The following is an 18,896-nucleotide window of genomic DNA, read 5'->3' on the forward strand; positions in this document are numbered from 1 at the left end:
TCTAATGGTGACCAAAGCAAAAAGCTCTGCCTTCCTGGAGTTATTTTATTTGCAGGGAGATAGACAACAGTCAAAAAAGTAAAATATGTAGTGATCCATGTGTTGAGAAATGCTAAAAGAATACAAACGGGATCCTATGATACAGACACTAACCGGGGAGCTTGCTTTAATTAGAAATGACGTTAAGACTGAAGTTAAGAAACAGTGCCAACAGATCAGGAGCGGCCAGGCAGAGGAAGCAGCTTTTACGAAACTCTGAGTCACGTCACAGACTGCCTTGTGACCATCAAAAGGTGGCCTTGCGTGGGGCTCTGTGGCTCTTCTGCATGGCCTGGGCTGCCCCATGGACAGCATTTGTGTGGCACTAGCCTTTGCCTGAAATGCCCCCTCTTCCCAATGCATGCTGTCCCTGTGTGGAGACTTGGTGGAGTCACAGGTACCAACTTGTAGGCTCAGGCATTCAGAGTCCTTCTGCCAGCCCTAGCTGGAAAAGGCTCGAGGGCAGCGCTGAGGCCAGCTGTGTTTTCTCCAAGCCAAAATTCCCGTCCAAAGTCAGTGACTTGAAGTGGGAACACAAGATGGTAAAACTCATGCTTACCTCCCTTTTTAGAGCCATTTTCCCAAAGTGTCTCTGGGATTACTTACCTGGTAGGATGCTCCTCAAATTTAAAAAATGAGGAGGAGGACAGGATGGTTCTCTGATCAAATAACTTTGGAAAATACTGAGTTAGATAGCATCAACCTATGTTCTAAAGTTTAAAATACAATCGTAGAACTTATCAGAGCCTTTATTAGGCCAATGAATGTTTTTGCAGTCCAGGAGGAGTGCCAAGCACGGAATTCCCCATGTAGCTGTGACCATGAAACGGCTCATTGTTTTGTCTTCTTTCTCATCACACCTGATGACCATCTTGCCTGTTCCTGTGAGCTTCAGGGTGAGTTCTGAGCTGGACTAGAGATTAATAAGAAGCAGAAACCACCAGGCAGCTCCCCACTGAGAGGACACCCCTCTCCAAACACACACACAGAGGACAGCCTCCCCCCCACACACACACACACATACACACGCGCGCGCAATATTTGCTGGTTTCTTGCTGAGAATGAATAACAAAATGATTAACCAGTGGTCAACTTTAGAAACTTCCTTCAACCAAGAAAAGGAGAATAAGCTGAGAGCTGTGAAGTCCTCAGCAGCCTAGGGGGGCCTGCACCGTGCTCCCCTCATCCTTCTTGGGCTGGTGGTTTGCTAACCTGCAGCCCTGAGGGCACGCCACCCCTCACTGTGAGCCCCAGGGGGAAGGCCGTGTTTGCCGGCCCCCAGCTCTGAAATCTGCTCTGGGGAGAAGGGTGGAAGAGCACCAGGGGAGGAGCCTGGATACTGGCTCTGAACGCCTTATGTGGCTTGTGCCCACAAGATCATCTCAGGCCAGCTTTCTGCTGTGTTAAGAAGGCACTCTGGGCGATAGTGTGATGTGAAGTAGGTTAAAGTGAGCTTTCAAAAGAATCAATCCAATCCTGAGATAGAGGTGGAAAATCAGAATTTCCTGAACCTATGTCTCAAAAACAAAGACCTTCCCTTCAAACACAAGGTCCTACTTGGACCACGGCCGATTTACTATCTGACACCAGAATCCTTTGGAGGTGGAAGGTTGATGCCTCCATTCATAGTCCACCCAGGGAGGGGGCGTGGGTTTCAGCCCAGGGCCTCTGGATTTTTTCCGTCAGATAATGAAGTGTCTGAGCCCCAAGTGTCTTCTTGGGGCTTACATGTGTTAACAGAAGCACTTCTAGAATCTCATACAATAGTTAACTCATCTGTAGTCTCAGCCTCACAACATCCTGAATGAAATTAAAACCAAATGCTACCAAGTCATCCCTGAAAATAGGCAGTTGGGGAAGAAACAAAGGGCAAGCTCGTATAAGACAAGTAATACACTGCCACGTCCCTGCCCACGGTGGCTGAGTGGGATGAAGATGGGACTGCAGATGCAGGGAGGAGTCTATGCATGATACCCTGAAAGTGAGATGTGGAGGGAGAGGCATGGAGAGAGCTCTAGAAGGCCTCAGAGAGAGCTGCAGGTGGGATGAAGAGCCAAAAGGAAAATGAATCAGAGACAGCTACAGATTAGGGTTGCCAGAGAAAATACAGGATGCCTAGTTAAATCTGAATTTCAGATAAGCAGGCACAATTTCTTAGTACAAGTATGTCTCATGTGACATGTGGGACATACTCATGCTTGTTAGAACAAGTAACATATATTTCTAATTTGCCTGAAGTGCAAATCTAAGTGGGCATGCTGTATTTTAATTTGCTAAATTTAATGAAAGTTACATTGGAGCTGGACCTTGCATGTGAGTAGTAATCTGTCAGGTGGTCTGGGTCAACTCAGGCTGGGATGGGCAACAGATACTCTAGGCAGGAGGAATAGTGCGACCCAAAGTGTCAAAAGGGCAAGTGGTGGGCTCAGAGTAGACTAAGCTATTAGACACAGCAAACGCAGTGCCCAGGGGCTCAAACACGTTTTAAATCTTTTTAAAATAAAAATAAAAATAATATAACAATATTGCATCCATAATAATGAACCCAGCTTAGATTGTACTTGCCTATAGCAATACAGTTGTATATTTTAATGGAGAAAAGGCCCACAGAGGCAAAAATGCCCGGAGCTCATGAAGAGTCATCATGCAGCCCTGGGTGCACTGCTAACAGCAAATTTTCTGTGTTCTCTGATTCCAGTTTCCTTCTTGTTTTCCCTTTCTCATGAATTATTAAAGACAGCTTTGTGCTTAAAAAATATCCCAGCATTTTGGAAGGTGGAGACAGGTGGATCACTTGAGGTCAGGAGTTCAAGACCAGCCTTGCCAACATGGTAAAACCTCGTCTCTACTAAAAAAACAAAAATTAGCCAGGCATAGGGGCGCACACCTGTGGTCCCAGCTACTGGGGAGACTGAGACACAAGAATCGCTTGATCCCAGGAGGTGGAGGTTGCAGTGAGACGAGATCGTGCCACCGTACTCCAGCCTGGGCGACAGAGCAAAATGGGAAAACAACCCTTCTTTCCACTCTTCAAGTTAGATTGTCTTCTCAAGACATTTGCATTTACTTCCTACTTAAGGATGCATAAACTTAAGGCCAAGCCATTGATATTCCAAGGCTCATTCATGATTTCTGAGAAGCAACAACATGAATTAGGTGGCCCAGAGCAGACTGGCAGTCAAGAGCATGGCAACAGAGGGAAGAGCAGGTCAGATGGAAGGCAGACAGGATGAGCAGACCATACAAGGGATGGAGAGACTTCAGCCTCCAGGAAACCAGAGAACCGTGGAGCTGAGCAATGCGAAGAAGGATGAGGTTTCGAAACTTGGAGAATCGATTGTTTTAACTCAAGAAACTCTTTAAAGTGGTACATGTAGGGGATTTTAACCCACTCCCTGCTGGCCTGCTCCAGGCCTGGGTCTCCTTCATTCAATTAATTATTGAACAGCTATCTCCTGCCAGGGGACGATGTAAAGACACAGAGACAACGCCTCAAGAAGCTCCCAGATTAGAGGGACAGAAATGGAGCACGAGAACATGGGGAGAGGCAGCGATAAAGACGTGCAGTGCAGGGTGTCACAGGAGCTCCCATGAGTGACTGGGAATCCTGCTGAGCCTGGGGAGTAGGGGAGGAGGGTGGGGAAGTCGGGGCAGGGTGACGCTATTAGGGACCACCTCCTGTAAGTAGCTGCCTAATCGATTAAAGGATGAGTAGGAATTTCCCAGAGAGGGCTTGAGGGAGGGGAGGGCATTCCAGGCTGAAGAGGCAGCAAGAGCTCAGCCACTAAGCCCAGACACAGACTGGGGTGCTGTTGCCTTGGGAAGGTGGGGATGGAGAGAGGATAGAGCCCTGGATCGCAGGGCGGCTGAGCTTCACTGGGCAGAAGGAGAGGGGAGAGAGTCCTCTCATGGGAAAGGCAGCTGTGAGATGGGGGCGCAAGGAGCTCTGCTCTGCCAGGCTCCAGGCTCCAGGCTCCTTGGAAAAAGGATCACTTTGGATCCACACTCGCCCTCTCCCTTTCAGACCCACTGCCTCTGCAGCTCCTCTCAAGCCCACGCTTTCAAGGCCTTGTCAGCACTGATTTCATTCTCCCACAGACTCACCTCCCAGGGACACTTGCTTCCCACAGGAGACTCAGTAGGGCTGCCAGTCTTCCAGACCCTCATTTCCCAAGCTGCCAGGGGAGCCCTAGTAGGCATCCCTGGAGGCTGGGATTTCTTGATCTCAAACATGGGAGAAATGTCACATGTTGCATACTCAGGCCCCACTCACAGAACAGCAGTGACATCACACATTGCATATGAAGCGAGGCTCTGAGAAGGCCTGTGGAAGGAAGCCCATTTAATCTTGTTTAATCCAGTATCTCCCAATCTTGTTTGACCAAGGAGCATCTGTTGGCATCTAACAGAAGTGTTCTGCTGGACAAAATGTGGAAAATGCTATTCTAGAGCCAAAGGAATGAACCTCTAATGGAAGAATTACACACATCAGAATTCTTTTTGGGCAGGGGGATCTTCCCAGCCTGCCATCTGTGGAAAGGCACAGTTGGCCAGAAGGACCTGACAAATGGCCACCAAGTTCTCTTTCACACATCACACCTCAGACTGGGCCAGTGAGTGTTAAACACAGCCATCTTCACATTTCCCTTTTTTTTTTTTTAACTTTTTTAATGTTTAATTTTTGTGGGTCTATAGTAAGTGTATATATTGATAAGGCACATGAGACATTTTGACACAGGCACACAATGTGTGATAATGACATCATAGGGTATCCATCCCCTCAATAATTTATGCTTTGTGTTATAAATAATCCAACTATACTCCTTCACTTATTTTTAATGTACAATTAAATTATTATTGACTATAATCACCCTATTATGCTACCAAACAGTAGGTCTTATTCATTCTTTCTAACTACCTTTCACACCCATTAACCCTCCCCACGTCTCCCTCTCCATGTTCTCATTTCCTCCATGTTCTGAGTTTGAGCTGAGATGACCCATCCTCCTCCCTCAGCCTGAGCAGAAGAGACCAGTGAAATGTAACATTCTGAGCCTCACGTTTAGTGGACATGATGAGACCCTCCAGGGCCTCTTTCTTTTCCTCTGAGACAGCAGCTGGTAATATTCAAGATGGCGGCATTTCTGTCTACTTCAAGTGCTAATGACAAACAGAGCCCCTCTGCCAACCCACAACAGGCACAGCATGGTGTGGTAACTGAGGAATAAACCTTTGCTACTTTGAGCTACTGAGATTTGGATGGTGTTTGTTACTGCAGGGTATATTAGCCTATCCTGACAGGCACAAGCTTCTATTGTGAAGAGGTGCATTATAGGCCATGAAGAGGAGAGTGGTCCCGTAGAGATGGGGAGAAGAGCAAACAGAAAGGCCCAAGGTGATGGGAGAGCTGGAAGAAATAAAGCTGAAAAAGGCAGCTAAGATCACATAGAATCTTATGGGCCATGATAGCCATTTAGGAGTTCACTCTTTAGGACAGGAAGCCATCAGAAGTTTTTAAGAAAAAGGGAGACAGGATCTGGGTGTGTTTTTAAAGGCTTCTTTGAGCTGTTTTGTTGAGGGTAGACTTACAGGGGCAAAAGCAGAAGCATGGAGACCAGCTAGGAGGCCCAAGTGAGAATCCAAGTGCATGATAACGGTAACTCAGACTGGGGTGTAGCGATGTCAGTGCTGACACTGTGTGCCCAAAAATCAGGCATGAGGACAGAAGAGGAGAGAAGGTGCCATCAGAACAGCAATGAGGCTGACGCCAGTGCAGTGACATCTCTACGAGGTGAAGTAGGGAGGGTTGATGTCTCATCCTGCACCTTCTCTGCTGGGAAGGTAAGAAAATAGATGCTCTCTCCTGACATCCTAACTCGGGGTAGGGCAGGAGCCAGTGCAGGGCAAGGATCTGAGGGAGCTGCCAGCCCGAGGTCTGGAATGCCATTAAAATGCATGCCCGGTGCGTTGGCTCACATTCTGGGATGAATCTGCCACTGCTCCCTCTGACAATGTTTAGCACGAAATAAAAAGTATGGCTTTCAAATGATACCACGAGGAAGATTCTTGAGCAAATATGGCCAAAGTTTCTCTGCAGAATGTTCTTGGAAGCTGGGATTCCACCCACCTCCAGCCTTCTTTTTCCATCCAGTCCTTCCCAGTCCTGTACTAAGATTTGACCAGACCATGGCATTGGCCTCCTCACAGGGTTCCCTGATCTTGCTGCCAATCAAATCACTCAGACTGCCAATCAGAACCTCCACAACCTGCATCAAACAACACTTTTCTCTAGCTCTTGTTTGGTTTTTGTCCCTGAAATCTTCCTTTACACCTAAATTCAACCTTTCAGTCACTATGGATGTCCTACAGAACTTGAAAATACATGTTGAGCTTGTGGCACTTTCTCACTGTTGTACCCTTGCCCCAGCCATTTCCTCTGCTGGAAATGATGTCCCTCACATCTTCAATGCTCCAAATACTCCCATGGTGGTATTTATCACTCACTTCACGGTGATTCTTTAGCCAAAGTGCTTTATGTGTGGATCAGGCTGATAACATGAGAACTTTTTTTTTGTAGATATGTAGATAAGTTATGCACTGATCTTATGATCTCTGCTAAGTTGAGGGCTCCTTGAGTGCAGGAGCCGTGTCTGGCTCGCCTTTAAATCCTGAAGAGCCCTGGACATCTGCCTGTCAGGTAGCAGATGTTGAAAAAGCATCTGTATTTGTCAGAACTTTGGCTTACAGCAGCAGGATTTTGGCACCAGGATTTAGTTTCATGGAAGACAATTTTTCCACAGACCAGTACTGCTCTGTAGCCCAAGGGTTGGGAACCCATGGCTTACAGGTAACAGAAACTCAACTCAAAGTGCCTGAGACAATAAAATGAAATTGATTGGTTCATGTAATGGAAAAGTCCTGGGGTGAATCTGGCTTCTGAAAAAGCTGGACGCAGATGATCAGTTGATGTTTTGAAGAATAATCAGCTTTTCCTCACTCCCACTTCCCTGCTTGCCTCTGTTGTTGGTTTCCTTCTCAGACTGTCTTTCCCCACATGGCAGCAAAGATGTTCAGTGGAAGCTACAGACTTAAAACCCACTCTCAGGAAGAAGCGAGTTTCTTATTTGACCATTCCAGCAAAAACCTTTGGGAACTCTGATTGGTCAACTAAAGCTAAATGCCAATTTCTTGACCAATCACATGGCGTAGGGATGGATAATTCTGTCCTAAGCACATGCCCACTTCTGGTGCCAGCAGGTGGAATGACCTCACCCAAACTGCATGGACCAAGAACATGAAAGATGAACTACTAAAAAGGAAATATGGGTGCTGTGACCTAAAGAAGGAATGAGTGATGCCAGGCAAGCAAAAACAACAGATGTCCATAACAGAGTCCCTTTTCTGTAGTGATGACACACTACAGAAAAACAAATTGGCACCTCTTTTCACAGGTCGACCTTTACAACCATCTGCTCAAAGAAATTAATGTTCTCATCTTGGCTGACGTGTTTGGCCATAACAGTAAATTCACATAACAATTCAAACAGAGCAGTAGGGAGTAGGTAGCACAGTTAGGCACAATTGGGAGAAATATGAGTATTGATACTTCAATTTTATTTTACAAAGAAAAGAAGCCTCAGATGAATGGGTGGATGGATGTCTGGATGGATGATTGGAGAGATGAATGAATGAAGCAGTGTTTTATTTATTTAATTGTGCCATTATTAGATTAAAATCCTGTTACAATGGACTCCATTGTAAAGACAGTTCAAAGAAGGCTCAATTAATAGGAAATCCTACTGCAGTGGCTTCATGAGAGTTTACATTTCTCACATAATTAAACATTTATGAATATATACCTGGTATATGTCACAGAAATAATTTTTGCAGGTAGATCTACCACTGGGTATTAAAATTAGTGGACGAATGTTCGAGGAGATGAGGCTATTAGCATAATCTCAAAATAGCTCCCCTAAGATATTTATTAATCACAAAGGGAAAAATCATAACTTTATGTGGAGAAACCCAACAGACACCACCTTAACCAAGTGATCATTGCTAAGATCACCAATAATAAGTTGTGTTGATATTATGTTTCTTGGTATAGTGATGCACTGAGATGGGCACGACGTCACTCCTCTGTTATTTTTACCCAAAATGCAAAACCTCAAATTAGTCTTGAGAAAACATCAGACAAACTCAAATTGAGAGATATTCTACAAAATAGCTGACCAGCACTGAAGTACATGAGAGACAAGACAAAAGAAATATTCCTAGATTGGGGAAAACTACAGAAACATGACAATTAAATCAATGTGAGATCTTGGATTGGATCCCGGAGTAGGAAAATACCATGCCTTAATCCTTGGGCTACTCTAGCAAAATACACTATGTGGCTTATAAACAACAAAAATTTATTTCTTACAGTTCTGGAGACTGAGAAATCTAAGATCAAGGCATTGGAAGATTCAGTGTCAGGTGAGAACTCACTTTTTTGGTTCATAGAATAGATGGTCTCTTTTCACTGTGTCCTCACTTGGTGGAAGGGACAAGGCAGCTCTCTGGAGTCTCTTTTATAAGGGTACTAATCCCATTCATGAGGACTCTACCCTCATGATCTACTCATCTCCCAAAAGTGTTCCCTCCTAATATCACCAATTTGGGGGTTAGGATTTTAACATGTGAATTTGGGAGGATACAAACATTCAGACCATAGCAAACATTAGTGGAAAAATAGTGAAACCTCTTTTTCTTTTTCTTTTTTTTTTAATTTGAGACAGTCTTGCTCTGTAACCTAGGCTGGAGTGTAGTGGTGCAATCGCAGCTCACTGCAACCTCCACCTCCCAGATTCAAGTGATTCTAACTGCCTCAGCCTCCCAAGTAGCTGGGTTATACCAGTGCCCACCACCATGCTCAGCTAATTTTTTATATTTTTACCAGAGACAGCGTTTTACAATTTTGGCCAGGCTGGTCTCAAACTCCTGAACTCAAGTGATCCACCTAGCTTGGCTCCCAAAGTGCTTGGATGAGAGGCATGAGTCACCATGCCCAGCCAAAAAATGCTAAAATCTTAATTAAGTCTGTAGTTTAGTTAACAGCATTGATCCAAAGTTAATTTCCTGGTTTTATTCATTGTATTGTCATTATGAAAGATGTTAACAGAGGAAGCTGTGTGAAAGGTATATGGAAACTCTCCCCTTATTAATTTTACATCTTTTCTGTCAGTCTAAAATTATTTCAAAATAAAAACTTAAAAAATAAAACCATCGTGTAGGTCCTTAGTTAGTTATAAACCTATGTATTGACACCACAAATCAAAGGTACATAGGATTTAGTGCCTGGATCATCAACGTCTGTTTTTGGAATTTAGAAGAAGGAGGGAGCAGTGCGGTCCTGGTACCTTTGATGTCTCTGGGAAGAACTTCAGCCCAAGTGATGTGGCTTCAGCTAGACCTACAGCTAGTCCCCTAGTCCATAGGGGACTCCAACTGAGCAAAGATACAAAAATGTCAATGACTGATCATGGCATGCTCTGAAAGCTGTCCAAACTTTTGTGAAAGCTGTCCAAACTTCTTTCCTAGTCACTAAGAAGGACTCTGGGCTCTGACCTAGTCTAGAATTTTGTAACTTCAGGCTTGGTGTGGAAGTGGAAAAGGCAAGGACTTGGCTGTGGGACATGAAACATGGGGAAATAAATGCAGCATCTCAGAAGAAATAGGTTATGGAAGAATAAGTACTGGATAAATATTTGTGTTCAGAAAGACATACACAAAAAATGAATGAAGTCTGAAACTAAAAGCCAGAACACACACATTAAGAGAGAGCTTTTAAGGGCACCAAACTGATGTAGACCATAATATCCTGGAGTAAATATTAATTTGGAGGTGTAATGAGTAGTATAGGGTCAGCTAAGAAGTTGTGCTTTTCTCAGTTGGTAATGCCAAGCAGACCTACTTCAACTTCAGTGTGCATACAAAGCACCCAGGGATCTTGTTAAAATGCAGATTCTGTTTCAACAGATTCTGTTTCAGCTCTGGGATGGAGCCTCAGAGTCTGCATTTGTAACAGGTTCCCAGATGATGCCTGTGCTGGTGGTCCTTAAACCATGATTTGGGAAGTAAGGATGCAGTCCATTGGAGATGTTTGAACAGAAGGAAGACAGTGAAAGTAATTGAAGAACCCTCATCCAGGAATATGTTTAATAAGGCAGCACTGGTTCTGAACACCTTCCTGGCCTGAGCATGAGGTTAAATAGTCAAGCACAGAGTTAACACTGAAGGCTAAATACTTTGTATGCAAAGCCCTATTGAGCAAGTAAAACTGGTTGGAAGAGCAGACGGTGGCTGCCCTCCAGGAATAGATAATCCAGAAGTGACACTGCTTTGTGTCTGTAACACTAAGTGAGGGTTCCCTGATCACAATCTCATGGCAAAAATGCCTTTGGCCTGGCCCATTGGCACTGCAAGTTTATGCAAGCTGAGCTCTTCCCAGTTCTTTTTGCCTGTTATCACGTAGCAGATCTCCTTTTTTCTAACTCAAACATCTCTGTTACTCAAGAAAAGATATTCCGAGCTTCAAACAAAATGCCAAAAAGAAAAAAAAAGATGCTCATATCAAAATGTGTGCAAAAATGCAAGAGCTGAAAGGAAAGAAAAACAAAAGAAGACCCTTTGACCTCTTCTAGCAATTAAGTCACTCCTCCTGTAGAGGATGGATTTGAGTTCTTCTTTCTCTCTCCACAAGACAAGTCAGGAATGCCATTTCTAGAAATCCACTGGGAAGATATTCTCAATTTCTGTGGGTATCTGGAAGGCAGGCCTCTTCCCTACATGATCAGATTCCATTCTCCCAAATGAGCAGAGTAAATTCTTCCTGCCTGCACCATGTGATGACCAAGACACAGCCTTTGCCCTCGAGATGCTCCCAGTCTACTGGGAAAGAAGAATGCATGGGTGATTATTCAAATGCAAGGTAAAACTGAAGCAGATACCAAAGACTGAAGGAACTCCAAGGAGATAATGTCCTGTGGACTCCATCAACATTTTCAGTTAGAATTTCTGGGGAGTAGGAGTTGGAGTAGAAGTTGGAGAGATTCACCCTGAATAAGGGATTCTGGCAACCCCCCTCTCAGCCCAGCCTTCTGGTATAACACACCTTTAGAGCCTGCCATCTCACTATGGGCAAGAAACACCATGGCTGGTGGAGCTCCCCGACCTTCAGGTGCACACTCTGTACTGGCTCCCACAGACCAATTCATTTCAGCATCACATGGCACACTGTCTTGTGGTTCTCCACGGTTGGAGCTATTTTCTTACAACTGACTATTTCTAAATCATGGCCACAAAATCCTCCCAAACCCATGGTTTGTCTCCTGAGGCCCTTTGCGCTGAGTCTTACTGTTCCCTCCCCACCCTGGCTTCAGGGTCATCCCCTATCATAATCACACACCCTGACAGCCACAGAATCCTCTCCAACCCTCCTCCTTTCTCTCCACTCTACCCCTTTCTGAGCAAGGCAGACAAGAAATCTCCCATTTCCACCCCACCTGCCATCTCCATCTTCCTGGTTTGCTTGACCCTCTGCTCATACTGTGTATTACTTGGTAACAGTTTTCCCCTTTCCCATCCAAATCCTAGTATTTCAGGCCTGGGTTCACTGACATAGCTTTAAGGAAAAACTGTTAGAAGACTGTTTTCTACAAGCCCAAACTAATTCTTAGGTCTCTGATAGAGATGCCAGCATCAAGGCACAGACAAAATCCTAAGGTGACAAATGCAAATCAGCTATCAGAGCTGTATTCAGGGCTGTTAGAAAAATTTTCAACATATTAAATTTAGCAGAGTTTATTTAAACAAAGAAAGATTCATGAATCAGGCAATACTCAGAACCAGGAGAGGTTCAGACAGCTCTGCTCTGCAAAGAGGGCAGTGAGTATTTATAGACAGAAACTGGAAGTAAGGTACTGAAACAGCTTTATTGGTTACAGTACTCCAATTGCTTTATGTGGACATGGTCCGATCTGTTCGCTGGCTGTGACTGGCTGACGCTCCACTGTTTGTTATATTACCAATTATGTTTTCAGTTTGTTTACATACTAAGTTATGTTGCAGTTCCTTACACAGGAACTCAAAGTATAGAGACAGCCTCAAGCCAATAAGTTCCTGCTTTATTAATTTAACAGGGGTTTCCTCTGCCTCTATCCCTATCACCATGACCAGCTACATAATTTGCAGAGCCCAGTACAAAATGAAAATTCAGGACCCCTTGCTCAAAAACACATTCAGAATTTCTGTAGCAGAAGAATATTGCATCAAGTACGAGTCACTGTGAGTGTAGCGGCCCAGGGCACACTATCTGTTCCTTGACTGAGCTGAGTGTGCTCCTGCTTCGGCCTCGGCATTCACCATGGCCTCCATCTGGCATTCTGTCCCTCGTGTTCCACATGGCTCTCCCCCTCACTTCCTTCTCTGCTTAAATGTCACCTCATTAAAGGGGCTTCCTGTGACCCTGCTAAGTAAAACCCCTCTTAGCCCATCACTTCCTAACCTGTTACCCTGCTTTATTTTTCTTTCCTAATCTGAGCTATCTGAGCACCAGTTAAAATAATGTACATATTTCTTTATTGCTCTTTTCCCACCTCAATATAAACTCCCCGAGAACAGACACTTTGATTCTGCAGTGTCTATAATACTCATTGCATGCATATTTGTAGGGTAAATCAATGAATCATTAGACTTTTTTTTCAATTCAATGACTTACCTTTGGGGAAATGTAATAATAAAGGAATTCAACCAAATTCTAAACAGACAAAATTTGAGCTTTGTTATATTTCTCTCAAATTCTCATCTCCTTTTATTGTTTTTTTAAATTGTGGTGAAATTCACATAACATACAATTACCCATTTTAAAGCGTGTGATGATTTAATGGCACTTAGTGCATTCACAATGTTGTGGAACCACCACTTTTCTCTTGTTTCAAAAGAGAAAACTTTCTCATCATTGCAGAAAAATACCCCTACTCCAGTAAGTAATTATTCCCTAGTCTCTCTGCCTTCCCTCTCCTGTTAAAAACAAATCTGCTTTCTGTTTCTACAGATTTGCCTATTCTAGATGTTTCATATAAAAGGAATCATACATATGACCTTTTGTGTCTGGCTTCTTTCACTTTATATGATGTTTTTGAGTTTCATCCATATTGTAGCATGTATCAAGACTTTGTTTCTTTTTATGGCCAAGTAATATTCTGTTGTATAGATATACCGCAATTTGCTTATTCATTCATCTATTGATGGACATGTTGATTGTTTCTATTTTTTGACTATTACAAATAATACTACTGCAAACAACTGTGTACAAGTTTCTGTGTGGACATATGTTTTTATTTCTCCTGGTAAATACCTTGGAGAAGAATTCCTGAGTCATGTGGTAATTTTAACTTTTTGAGAAACTACCAAGCTGTTTTCCCCAGCAACTGCATCATTTCACTCTTTCTTATTGCCATCACCATTACCATTATTACAGCAGCTCATATTAACTAGGCCAGGCACAGTGTTTTAAAGCAACCATGTTGGTGAGCCCATGCGTAACCTCCATCTCTGCCACCATGGCCATTTTGTTTATGGGCCCATTGGGCAATGGCAGGGATGGCTGGGGAAGGAAGCTGAGTGGTATCCACAGAATGGGTCATCCTATCCACTTGATTATTAAAATCCTCCTCTGCTGAAGCCACCCATTGGTGAGCACTCACATGGGACACAAATATATTCACAGCTTTGACCACTCAGAGAGGTCCATCCACATACCTCTTCCCCAAATTTCTTTGTCACTAATTCTCCAATCATGCTTCTTCCAAGTCCCTGACCATCCAGCCAAATCATTAGCTATAGCCCATGAATCAGTATATAATTACACATCTGGCCATTTCTCCTTCCATGCAAAGTGCACAACCAGGTGCACTGCTCAAAGTTCTGCCTCCTGGGAAGATTTTCCTTCACTGCTGTCCTTCAGGGATATTCTAGAAAGGGGCTGTTGTGCTGCAGCTGTCCACTTTCAGGTGGTACCTGCATATGGTGCAGAACTGTCTGTTAACCAGGCCCTCATCTTCTCTTCCTCAGTTAACTGATCACAGGGAATGCCCCATGAGACCATCGGTGAAGGCTGAGGAAGAGAAGGCAGGGTGGGAGGAGTGGAGACCATGGACATTTGAGCCACTTCTTCAGGTAACTTTCTTGTGCCTTCAGGTCCTGCTAGAGCCCTATCATTCATATACTACTTCCATTTGGTGATAGAATGCTTCTGTGCATGACCCACGTTATGGCTACATAGGTCAGAAAGCACCCAGTTCATGTTAGGCAGATCAGGTCACATGGTGACTTGATGACCCATAATCAAACGTTCAGTTTCCACCAAAGCCCAGTAACAGGCCAATAGCTGTCTCTCAAAAGGAGAGTAGTTATCTGCAGAAAATGGCAGGGCCTTGCTCCAAAATCCAAGGTCTTCACTGTGATTCACTTATGGGGGGCTGCCAAAGGCTCCAAATAGCAACCCTATCTGCCACTGACATGTCAAGCACCATTGGATCTGCTGGGTCATATGGCCCAAGTGGCAAAGCAGCTTGCACAGCAGCCTGGTCCTGTTGCAGAGCCTTCTTCTGTCCTCAGCCCCACTCAAAACTGGCAGCTTTTCAGATCACTCAATAAACGGGCCAAAGTAACACACCCAGAACAGGTCATCCTATGAGGAGTGTGTTGCCTCCAAAATCCAGATAGGCCCCCTAGGTTTTGAGCCTCTTCTTGGTTGTAGGAGGGGCCAAATGCAGCAACTTACTCTTCACCTCAGAAGAATATGTCGACAGGCTGCACACCACTGGTCTCCTAGAAATTTTACTGAGGTAGAAGTTCCCTGAATTTCAGTAAGATTTATTTCCCATCCTCTGGCATGCAAATATCTCACCAATAAGTCCAGTGTGTTTGCTACTTCTTGCTCACTGGATCAATCAGCATAATGTCATCAGTGTAATGGACCAGTGTGATATCTTGCCAAAGAGAACAGCAATCAAAGTCTCTCGAAATAAGATTATGACACAAAGCTGGAGAGTTGATATATCCCTGAGGTAGGACAGTAAAGGTATATTGCTGGCCTTGCCAGCTTAAGGTAAATTGCTGCTGGTGGACCTTATGGACAGGAATGGAGAAAAAGGCATTTTCCCAGTCAATGGCTACACACCAGGTACCAGGAGATGTGTTAATTTGCTGAAGCAATGAAACCACATCTGGTACGGCAGCTGCAATTGGAGTCACCGCTTGGGTAAGCTTACGATAATCCACTGTCTTTCTCCAAGATCCATCTCTCTTTTGCACAGGCAAAAGAGAAAAGTTGAACAGGGATGTGGTGGGAATCACCACCCCTGGGTCTTTTAAGTCTTTGATGGTGGCACTAATCTCCACAATCTCTCCAAGGACGTGATATTGTCCTTGAGTTACTATTTTTCTAGGTAGAGACAGCTCTGATGTCTTCCATTTGGCCTTTCTCACCATAGTAGCCCTCACCCTACCAGTCAGGAAGCCAATGGGAGGGTTCTGCTAGCTACTAAGTGTGTCTATGCCAATTATGCATCTGGCACTGGGGAAATGATCAAAGGATGAGTCCAGGGACCCACTGGAACCACTGTAAGTTGGACCTGAGCTAAAACTCCATTAATTACCTGATCTCTATATGCCCCTACTTTAACAGGAGGACCATAATGAGGTTTTGGGTCCCCTGGAACCAATGTCAGCTCAGAGCCAGTGTCCAGTAGTCCCCAAAATGTCTGATGATTTCCCTTTCCCCAGTGCACAGTTACCCTGATAAAAGGCCAGGGGTTTCCTTGGGGAAGGATGGGAGAAAGATTCACTGCATAAATTGTCAGTTGTGTAGTGGAGTCCTTCCTCAAGGGGCCCTGGCCTCCCCTTCATTCAAGGGGTTCTGGGTCTGTAAACTGGCTCAAGTCTGGAAATTGATTGAGGGGCCATAATTCTCTGCTTTTATCATTCAAATTATCTTCTGTCCATTCGACCTAGAAGTTTTCTGCCTATATCAATTAATATAAGTGCAGTAGGCTTCCTATCAATTTCACTTCTAAGAATACTGTAATTAATTAGCCATGGCCAGAGCTCTACATGAGTCAGACTATTCTTATTGCTGCTTTGCTTCTGCTATCCATTACGGTAGCTATGCCCACTTTGCCTTTGATGGTTCAATGCTGACACTTCGACCCTGCCACCTTGGGATTCAATTATTCCCATTGTATTTAAATTTTGTAGTTGAGTGACTGTGGTTCCCACTGTTAGATCTGACATACAGAGAAGAACAATTATAGGGCCCTTCAAAGATGCAGGTGCTGCTCTCACAAATCTATTTCACAAGGCATCCATCAAGGGTATATCTTCTGGACCCTCCCAGCTGGGATGAGTAGGTCTAAAGTCACTAATCCACTCCATCATCCCAATCTCCCTAAGTCTTTGGATGCCTTCCTCTACATTAAACCAAGGGAGATCGGGCATTTCCAGCTCACTCAGAGTGGGCCATCTTTTAATTCATATTTCAGCTAACCAAGAAAATAAACCATTAGAACCTTTTTTAACTCTTCAAACTCCAACATTAGATGCAGAGTCCCTACTTAAAGGGCCCAAATCAATAAATTCAGCCTGATTCAACTCTATGATCCTTCCACAATTATCCCACACTCTTATTCATTCCCATGCCTGTTCTCCAGATTTCTGCTCATATAAATTAGAAAACTCAAGCATTTCTTTTCAAGTATAGCACACCTCCTTATTGGTCACACTCTCAACCTCACCTCTAGGGACTTGCTAGGACTTTAGTCTAGTTATAGATCTAGCAAACAGGGGTGTTGGGGGTGGCTCCTGAGGAGAATCAACATTATTTTTCCTGGCAACTGCCTCAGGGGAGGCCATCACTGTTGCCTCTGGCAGCAAAGGGTTTGTCTCCTCACATAAAGGTGGAAAGGCTGATGGCAGCATGGGTGGGGGAGAGGATGTTGCCGCTACTGGGGATGGGGAAGCTGTTTCTTCTGGCAAAAAAGATTCATCAGCGTTTACACACTCAGTGTCCCCAGCTTTGTCAGTGTCCTTCCACACGTCCCCATTCCAAGTCACAGGGTCCCATTATTTTCCAATCAATGCCTTCACTTTAACAGTAGACACCTGCTGAGGCTGTGCAGGCATCTTTTGTTGCAGGTCAGCCACTCACATGATAAGAGCTTGTGTCTGTTTTTCCACAATTCCAGTTCTCTCTCTGCAGGAAATAAGACTCTCACTCAGGGCAGTCTTAGCAGATTTGAGGCTCAGTATCTGCTTCTGAAGCTGGGAGACAGAATCCCTGAGTTCATCATTTTCTTTCATCACTTTGTCCACTGAACTTAGGAGCAACCAACCAGCTTCGTTATGTCCCTTGGTTCTCCACATATGGTCAAAGGTATTATGTACAGAGTCACTAAACTCCTTGCCTCTCCTGAGTGGTGAATCAGGAGCGTGAAGTGCATTTATTTTGCATAACTGTCTAAACAATTCGTGCCAAGGACTATCAGTGTTCTCCATGCTATTAGAAGTACAGTCCTTAGCATTTTGGGGTCTAATCATATTAAGCAGCCAACTCCAGAAATCCCAAAACCAACAAAAGAACGCCATCTATAATGTTCTGTTCCTCTAGAACCACTCCTGGGACCAAAATCTGTATTAGTCAGGGTTCTGTAAGAGGGACAGAATTAATAGGATATGCATACAGGGGAGCTTATTAAGTATTAACTCTCATGATTATAAGGTCCCACAATAGGCTGTCTGCAAACCGAGGAGTAAGGAGAGCCAGTCCAGTTCCAAAAACTGAAGAACCTGGAGTCTGATGTTCAAGGGCAGGAAGCATCCAGCACAGGAGAAAGATGTAGGCTGGGAGGCTAGGCCAGTCAAGCCTTTTCATGCTTTTCTGTCTGCTTTATATTCTAGCTGTGCTGGCAGCTGATTAGATGGTGCCCACACAGATTGAGGGTGGGTCTGCCTTTCCCAGCCCAGGGACTCAAATGTTAATCTCCTTTGGCAACACCCTCACAGACAGGATCAATATGTTGCATCTTTCAATCCAATCAAGTTGATACTCGATATTAACCATCACAAGGTCGGAATCAAGGCAAAATAGTTGGGGTGAGAAGGAGAGGAGACCAGTGCAATAAACGTACAGAAGAAGTAATCCACCAAATTAGGTAACAGGTTAGACTTGAGGGCAGAAAGAGAAGGGGGAGTTGTGACTCATCCCCAAGTTTATGCTTGGATGATGGCATCAACGGAGTGGCTAGCCACTGGTGGGCACAGTAGGTGCTGCTGCTCACTGATGCATTCTCCATGCTGGATGTCACTCATTCAAGCTGCCCCAGGGACATGAAGGTGAAAATGGACAGCAGACAGTTCAGTCCCAAGCCCAGGAGAGAAGGTAAGGTGACAAAGTATACAGGGTCACCAGCACCCGAGTAATCACAGACACAGGAGTGAATGACATTCCAGAGATGTCAGGAGAAGGAGAACAGGGGCCTGGAGACAGACCCTGGGAAAGTGGAATCTTGACCAGCACTGTGTTTTCCCCAATCCACTAAGACCCTTACTGCTTGGTTCCCTTTTCTCAGCAACTGACCTCACCAAAGCTAGTCAGAATTTAATTTGCCAAGTCAGAGGCCATCTTTCGCCGCTCCACCCCCACACATGGTAACATCACCATTTGCTTTATTTTCCTTTACACACAGAAGACATTTTAAGGAATATGCAAATGCCTCCATTTCTTCGCCATCCTAAATATCTGGTTTACTATCTTG

This window comes from Callithrix jacchus, chromosome 2, assembly GCF_049354715.1.
Source record: "Callithrix jacchus isolate 240 chromosome 2, calJac240_pri, whole genome shotgun sequence".
Lineage (NCBI taxonomy): Eukaryota > Metazoa > Chordata > Mammalia > Primates > Cebidae > Callithrix > Callithrix jacchus.